This window comes from Trachypithecus francoisi, unplaced genomic scaffold, assembly GCF_009764315.1.
Source record: "Trachypithecus francoisi isolate TF-2019V2 unplaced genomic scaffold, Tfra_2.0 Lachesis_group11, whole genome shotgun sequence".
Classification (NCBI taxonomy): domain Eukaryota; kingdom Metazoa; phylum Chordata; class Mammalia; order Primates; family Cercopithecidae; genus Trachypithecus; species Trachypithecus francoisi.
In genome coordinates this window covers 92,515,841-92,523,675 of record NW_022681456.1, presented here as the reverse complement: position 1 = coordinate 92,523,675, position 7,835 = coordinate 92,515,841, and the positions used below count along the sequence as shown (strand labels likewise).

At 43.3% G+C, this 7,835-nt stretch overlaps 1 pseudogene; it reads left to right on the top strand.

The window, feature by feature from the left end:
• Positions 1-998: 998 nt before the first annotated feature.
• Positions 999-2,642, top strand: LOC117090271 (annotated as a pseudogene).
• The last annotated feature ends 5,193 nt before the right edge of the window (positions 2,643-7,835 follow it).

The window sequence follows — 7,835 nt, the reverse complement described above, 5'->3', positions numbered from 1 at the left end:
ACAGTATAAGACAAGTACAGAATGTTGGGAAAACTTATTCTGAGATCATCATCCAATATTGCAGGCATAAGACATTTAAGTCCAACTTTAGAAGTCCTGATGTTTGTGTTGAAGTTGAAAATACAGGTTTTAAAAGATTAGTCCAGTAAGATTGTATCAGGGTTACTAGATATTTTTTCATTTATTCTGGAATTTTTGGTTGGCTAAACTTTCACAATAAGTCAATTTAATCTTTTTTTTTTTTGAGACAGAGTCTTGCTCTGTCGCCCAGGCTGGAGTGCAGTGGCCAGATCTCGGCTCACTGCAAGCTCCGCCTCCCAGGTTCACACCATTCTCCCTCCTCAGCCTCCCGAGTAGCTGGGACTACAGGTGCCCGCCACCAAGCCCGGCTAATTTTTTGTATTTTTAGTAGAGACGGGGTTTCACCGTGTTAGCCAGGATAGTCTAGATCTCCTGACCTCATGATCCGCCCGCCTCGGCCTCCCAAAGTGTTGGGATTACAGGCGTGAGCCACCGCGCCCTGTCAACTGAATCTTTAATCTTTAAAGTTATCATCACCTCTGAGTAATAGCATCTGGCATTGTACTGAAGTTAATTGTGATTCCCTTAATTAAAAAAAAAAGTAGAAAAAGAGACTAGTAAGATAAATCTAATTCATACAGTTTAAATAAGGTGAGTTATTTAGACTGATTCTGCATAAACTTAAGCGTCATCTGATTTTGCAGCCCTAAAACATGTAGATGACTTAACGTCTCTGTGACTTTGTTTCCTCATTTGTAAAATGGACATACCTCATTCAATTCTTGTAAAGATTAAAGTAGAAAACACATTTAAAGTGCTTCGAGCGGGGAGCCAGGCTGAGGGTGGGGTTGGGTGGCGGGAGGGCGGAGGGCGGGGAGGCGGGGCGGAGGACGAAGGGGAGAGACACGGGCAGCGGAGGAGGCGAGGAGCGCCGGGTGCTGGGCCGGGGGAGCCGCGGGCTCTGGGGGAAGAGACGGATGACGAACAAGCTTTTCATCGGGAACCCGAGCCCCGCCGTCACCGCCGACGACCTCCTGCAGCTCTTTGGGGACAGGATGCTGCCCTTGGCGGGACAGATCCTGCTCAAGTCCGGCTACGCCTTCGTAGACTACCCGGACCAGACCTGGGCCATCCGCGCCATCGAGACCCTCTCGGCTCCAGTGTAATTGCATGGGAAAATCATGGAAGTTGATTATTCAGTCTCTAAAAAGCTAAGGAGCAGGAACATTCAGATTCGAAATATCCCTCCTCTCCTGCAGTGGGAGGTGTTGGATGGACTTTTGGCTCAATATGGGACGGTGGAGAATGTGGAACAAGTTAACACAGACACAGAAACCGCCGTTTTCAACGTCACATTTGCAACAAGAGAAGAAGCAAAAATAGCCATGGAGAAGCTAAGCGGGCATCAGTTTGAGAACTACTCCTTCAAGATTTCCTACATCCCGGATGAAGAGGTGAGCTCCCCTTCGCCCCCTCAGCGAGCCAAGCCTGGGGACCACTCTTCCTGGGAGCAAGGCCACGCCCCTGGGGGCTCTTCTCGGGCCAGACAGATCGATTTCCCGCTGTGGATCCTGGTCCCCACCCAGTTTGTTGGTGCCATCATCGGAAAGGAGGGCTTGACCACAAAGAACATCACTAAGCAGACCCAGTCCCAGGTAGACATCTATAGAAAAGAGAACTCTGAAGCTGCAGAGAAGCCTATCACCATCCATGCCACCCCAGAGGAGACTTCTGAAGCATGCCGCCTGATTCTTGAAATAATGCAGAAAGAGGCAGATGAGGCCAAACTAGCTGAAGAAAATCTTGGCCCACAATGGCTTGGTTGGAAGACTGGTTGGAAAAGAAGGCTGAAATTGGAAGAAAAAGGAACATGAAACAGGGACCAAGATAACAATCTCATCTTTGCAGGATTTGAGCATGTACAACCCGGAACCATCACTGTGAAGGACACATTTGAGGCCTGTGCTGAGATAGAGATTATGAAGAAGCTGAGTGAGGCCTTCAGAAATGATATGCTGGCTGTTAATACCCACTCCAGATACTTCTCCACCTGTACCCCCATCACCAGTTTGGCCCGTTCCCGCGTCATCACTCTTATCCAGAGCAGGAGATGGTGAATCTCTTCATCCCAACCCAGGGTGTGGGCACCATCATCGGGAAGAAAGGGGCACACATCAAACAGCTGGCGAGATTCGCTGGAGCCTCCATCAAGATCGCCCCTGTGGAAGGCCCAGACGTCAGCGAAAGGATCGTCATCATCACCGGGCCACAGGAAGCCCAGTTCAGGGCCAGGGATGGATCTTTGGCAAAGTGAAAGAAGAAAACTTTTTTTAACCCCAAGGAAGAAGTGAAGCTGGAAGCCGTGTCAGAGTGCCCTCTTCCACAGTTGGCTGGGTGATTGGCAAAGGTGGCAAGACCGTGAGTGAACTGCAGAACTTAACCTGTGCAGAAGTCATCTTGCCTCCTGACCAAACGCCAGATGAAAATGAGGCAGTGATCATCAGAATTATCGGGCGCTTCTGTGCCAGACTGCACAGCGCAAGATCAGGGGAACTGTACAACAGGTGAAGCAGCAGGAGCAGAAATACCCTCAGGGAGTCGCCTCACAGCGCAGCAAGTGAGGCTTCTACAGGCACCAGCAAAACAACGGATGAATGGAGCCCTTCCAACACCTGACAGAATGGGACCAAACACAGCCAGACAGATCCAGAGCAAACCAAAGACCATCTGAGGAATGAGAAGTCTGCGGAGGCGGCCAGGGACTCTGCAGAGACCCTGACAATCCCAGGAGCTGAGGAGGGGTGGGGAAAGTCAGTCAGGTTTGCCAGAACAACCGGGCCGCCTCCCGCCCCGCAGGGCTTCTGCAGGCTTCAGCCATCCACTTCACCATCCACTCGGATCTCTCCTTAACTCCCACGACGCTATCCCTTTTAGTTGAACTAACAAAGGTGAATGTGTTCAAAGCCAAGCAAAGTGCACGCCCTTTTTTGTGGCAAATAGTCTCTGTATATGTGTATACATATTAGAAGGGGAAGATGTTAAGACATGTGTCCTGCGGGTTACACAGAGTGCTGCAGTGGTCATATATTTTATAAATAACATATCAAATAACTCAACTAACTCCAATTTTTAGTCATTTATTACTTTTTTTTCTTTTTAAAGACAAAGCAGGCTTTTCTAGACTTTAAAGAATAAAGTCTTTGGAAGGTCTCACGGTGTAGAGAGCTTCGAGACCACCCACACAAAATTCACCCAGAGGGAAATCTGGTCGAAAGGACACTCACAGCAGTTCTGGATCACCTGTGTACATCAACAGAAGGGATACCGCCGTCTCCTTGAAGGAGAATCTCTGTCACTCCTCCTGAGTGTCTAGCTCATACACCCATTTCGCACAGGGTTTTTTTTGTTTTGTTTTGTTTTGTTTTGTTTTTTAAACGGAGTCTCACTCTGTCTCCCAGGCTGGAGTGCAGTGGCGCGATCTCGGCTCACTACAAACTCCGCCTCCTGGGTTCGCGCCATTCTCCTGCCTCAGCCTCCCTAGTAGCAGGGACTACAGGCGCCTGCCACCATGCCCGGCTATTTTTTTTTTTTTCTTTTTTGTATTTTTAGTAGAGACAGGGTTTCACCGTGTTAGCCAGGATGCTCTCGATCTCCGGACCTCGTGATCCGCCCGCCTCGGCCTCCCAAAGTGCTGGGATTACAGGCGTGCTTCACAGGTTTTAAACTGAGTTTTTGTATACTGCTATATAATTATCTGTCTCTCTCTGTTTATCTCTCCCCTCCCTCCCCTCTCCTTCTTCTCCATCTCCATTCTTTTGAACTCCCTTATCCCTCAATTTCAATCCCATATCTATGCACTTCCCCAACCCCCCACCCACCCCCACACACCCCCTGCCAGGCAAAGCAGTGCTCTGAGTATCATATCACAAAAAAGGAACAAAAGCTAAACGCACAAACAAGCCTCAACTTACACTTGGTTACTCAAAAGAACAAGAGTCAATGGTACTTATCCTAGCGTTTTGGAAGAGAAAAACAGGAACCCATCAAACCAACCAATCAACCAAACAAAGACAAAATTCCACAAGAAAGAATGTATTTTGTCTTTTGCATTTTGGTGTAAAGCCATCAATATTCAGCAAAATGATTTCTTTCTTTAAAAAAAATGTGGAGGAAGGTAGAAATTTATACAAGGTTGTTGGCCCAGGGCATTAAATTTACAGATTTTTTTTATTATTAGACTTTAAGTTCTAGGGTACATGTGCACAACATGCAGTTTTGTTATATATGTATACATGCACCATGTTGGTGTGCTGCACCCATTAACTTGTCATTTACAGTAGGTATATCTCCTAATGCTATCCCTCCCCACTCCCCCCACCTCACAACAGGCCCCGGTATGTGATGTTCCCCTTCCTGTGACCAAGTGTTCTCATTGTTCAATTCCCACCTATGAGTGAGAACATGCAGTGTTTGGTTTTCTGTCCTTGCAACAGTTTGCTGAGAATAATGGTTTCCAGCTTCATCCATGTCCCTACAAAGGACATGAATTCATCCTTTTTTATGGCTGCATAGTATTCCATGGTGTGTATGTGCCACATTTTCTTGTGTATGTGCCACATTTCTCCATCAATGATGGACATTTGGGTTGGTTTCAAGTCATTGCTATTGTGAATAGTGCTGCAATAAACTGGATCCCTTCCTTACACCTTATACAAAAATAAATTCAAGATTGATCAAAGACTTCAATGTTAGACCTAAAACCATAAAAACCCTAGAAGAAACCCTAGGCAATACCATTCAGGACATAGGCATGGGCAAGGACTTCATGTCTAAAACAACAAAAGCAATGGCAAGAAAAGCCAAAATTGACAAATGGGATCTAATTAAACTAAAGAGCTTCTGCACAGCAAAAGAAACTACCACCAGAGTGAACAGGCAACCTACAGAATGGGAGAAAATTTTTGCCCTCTACTCATCTGACAAAGGGCTGATATACAGAATCTACAAAGAACTCAAACAAATTTACAAGCAGAAAACAAACAACCCCATCAAAAAGTGGGCAAAGGATATGCACAGACAATTCTCAAAAGAAGACATTTATGCAGCCAACAGACACATGAAAAAATGCTCATCATCACTTGCCTTCAGAGAAATGCAAATCAAAACCACAATGAGATACCATCTCACACCAGTTAGAACGGCGATCATTAAAAAGTCAGGAAACAACAGGTGCTGGAGAGGATGTGGAGAAATAAGAACACTTACACTGTTGGTGGGACTGTAAACTAGTTCAACCATTGTGGAAGACAGTGTGGTGATTCCTCAAGGATCTAGAACTAGAAATACCATTTGACCCAGCCATCCCATTACTGGGTATATACCCAAAGAATTATAAATGATGCTGCTATAAAGACACATGCACACGTATGTTTATTGCAGCACTAAATTTACAGATTTTTTTAACAAGAAAAACACACAGAAAAAAAGCTACCTCAGTTGTTTTTTACCTCAGCACCTTACTCTTGTGTTTCCCTTAGAGATTTTGCAAAACTGATAGTTGGAGCACTTTTAAAATTTTTTTAATAAAAATGAGTTGAAAAAAAAATAAGATATCAACTGCCAGCCTGGAGAAGGTGACAGTCCAAATGTGCAACAGCTGTTCTGAATTGTCTTCCGCTAGCCAAGAACCTGCATGGCCTTCTTTTAGACAAACCTTGAGAATGTTTATTTAAAAAAATACATATATATGACAAAGAAAAACAGAGAGAGAGAATATTGGAGATGTCCTGAATTTTAATAGGATATGCGCCATTAGGGCTTTTTGTGCTAAAGGATGAACATGTACTGGTTTATGTGAACAAGCCATTATACCACCAGACTGCAATGCCAGTTTCCTCTACTGCAAACAGTGTTCTGTGACAAAAAGAAAAAGAAAAAGAAAAAGAAATATATCCCGCTAACAAAAAAAAAAATAAAGTGCTGAGAATGGTTCTTGGCACACTGTAAGCACTCAATGTAGGATATGTGTTGTAAGTAGCAATAATAGTATATGGAAAATAATGGCTTAATATGTAGTTATATGAAAGTAAACAAAGGGCATATTGTTTTATAATTTATCTACTTAAAATTTGAAGGAACGATGTTATATTTCCTAATCAACAAAATAAAATTTCTGAAAAATACCCAATGCATGATTAACATTTAATGAATATTCAGTAATGCATAATTAATGCCCATTAAGCATAGAAAACAAAAAAATAAACTTAAGATGTTATACATAATTCATAAAGTACTGCTTATCATTGTATCTCACTGATTTATTACTTTAAGCAATGGGTCAAATAACGTTTCCCTGAAAAAAATTACTAAAATATTACAGTGTTAGGCTAAAAGAGGTATTGATCTTCCTCTCCAACACCAGGATTTCCATATACTTTTATATTTGGTAAGACAAATAATTTCCAAAAAACTATAGCAGTATAATGGGCATAATTATTTTTCCAGACTTGCATAAGTTATTAATCATTCTGAAAAAAAAATTTTAAGAGACAGTCTCACTCTGTCATTTAAGCTGGAGTGCAGTGGTGTGATCATAGCTCATTGTAATCTCAAACCCCTATGCTTAAGAGATCCTCCTGCCTTAGCCTCCAGAGTATCTGGAACTACAGGCACTCACCACCACATCTGGCTAATGTTTTTATCTTTTGTAGAGATGGGGGTCTAAATATATTGCCCAGGTTGATCTTGAACACTTGTCCTCAAGAAATCCTTCTGCCTTGGCCTCCCAAAGTGCTGGAATTACGGGCATGAGTCACTGTACCTGGCGATTTATTATTAACTCTGCAGCACAGCTTCATAAATTTTAGTCTTAAAACAAGGTCTTTTGTCCATCCTACATACATTGTTTTCTCTCATTAATTCCAACTGTATTAATATGCATTCAACCCCATTTCTTATCCTCTCTTTAGAGTTTAAAATGGATTTTTTCATGTCCAGAGAGAGAAGAATAAGAGTGGCAGCTTGCTGGGTGCAGTGGTTTATGCCTGTAATCCAGGACTTTGAGAGACCAAGGCGGGAGGATTGCCTTAGCCCAGGAGATTGAGATCAGCCTGAGCAACATAGCAAGACCCCCATGTCTAGAAAAAATGAAAACATTAGCTAGGTGTGGTGGCATGCACGTGTAGTCCCAGCTACCTGGGAGGCTGAGGTGGGAGAATCACTTGAGCCTGAGAGTTTGAGGCTGCAGTGAGTTATCATTGTGCCACTACACTCCAGCCTGGGTGACAAAGCAAGACCCAGTCCTTTAAAAAAAAAAAAAAAAAGCAGCAAAAGGGGTAGAAAAATGGGATTTCCAAAATTCTGGGGATTAATACGAAAAAAAAAATGAGATGGGAAAATGATGGCATAAAACAGAGTAGAAAGAAAAGCACTGAGTACAACCCAGTACTGATCCTAATCTGCTCTCCTGTCTGACTACAAATCTTGGAATTATCTGCTGGAGTGACAGTTATCTGACAATGTAAATGGATTAGATATACAAAATAATTCATTCGCATGGCTTCACGTAGTAGTGTTGGCTGGCTGCTGGGAGCTCAGCTAGAACTTTCAAGTGCCTACATGTTTCTTGCCTTTTATAGCAAGATGGCTGGGATCCCAAAGAGAGCGTCTTGAGTGCTGGAATTTCCACAACAAGCATTTCAAAAAGCTCAGGTAGAAATCATAAAACTTTTTATGATCTAGCCTCGGAAATCACAGAACATCATTTCCAATGCATTCTATTGGTCAAGCAAATCACTAAAGTCAGCCCAGATTCA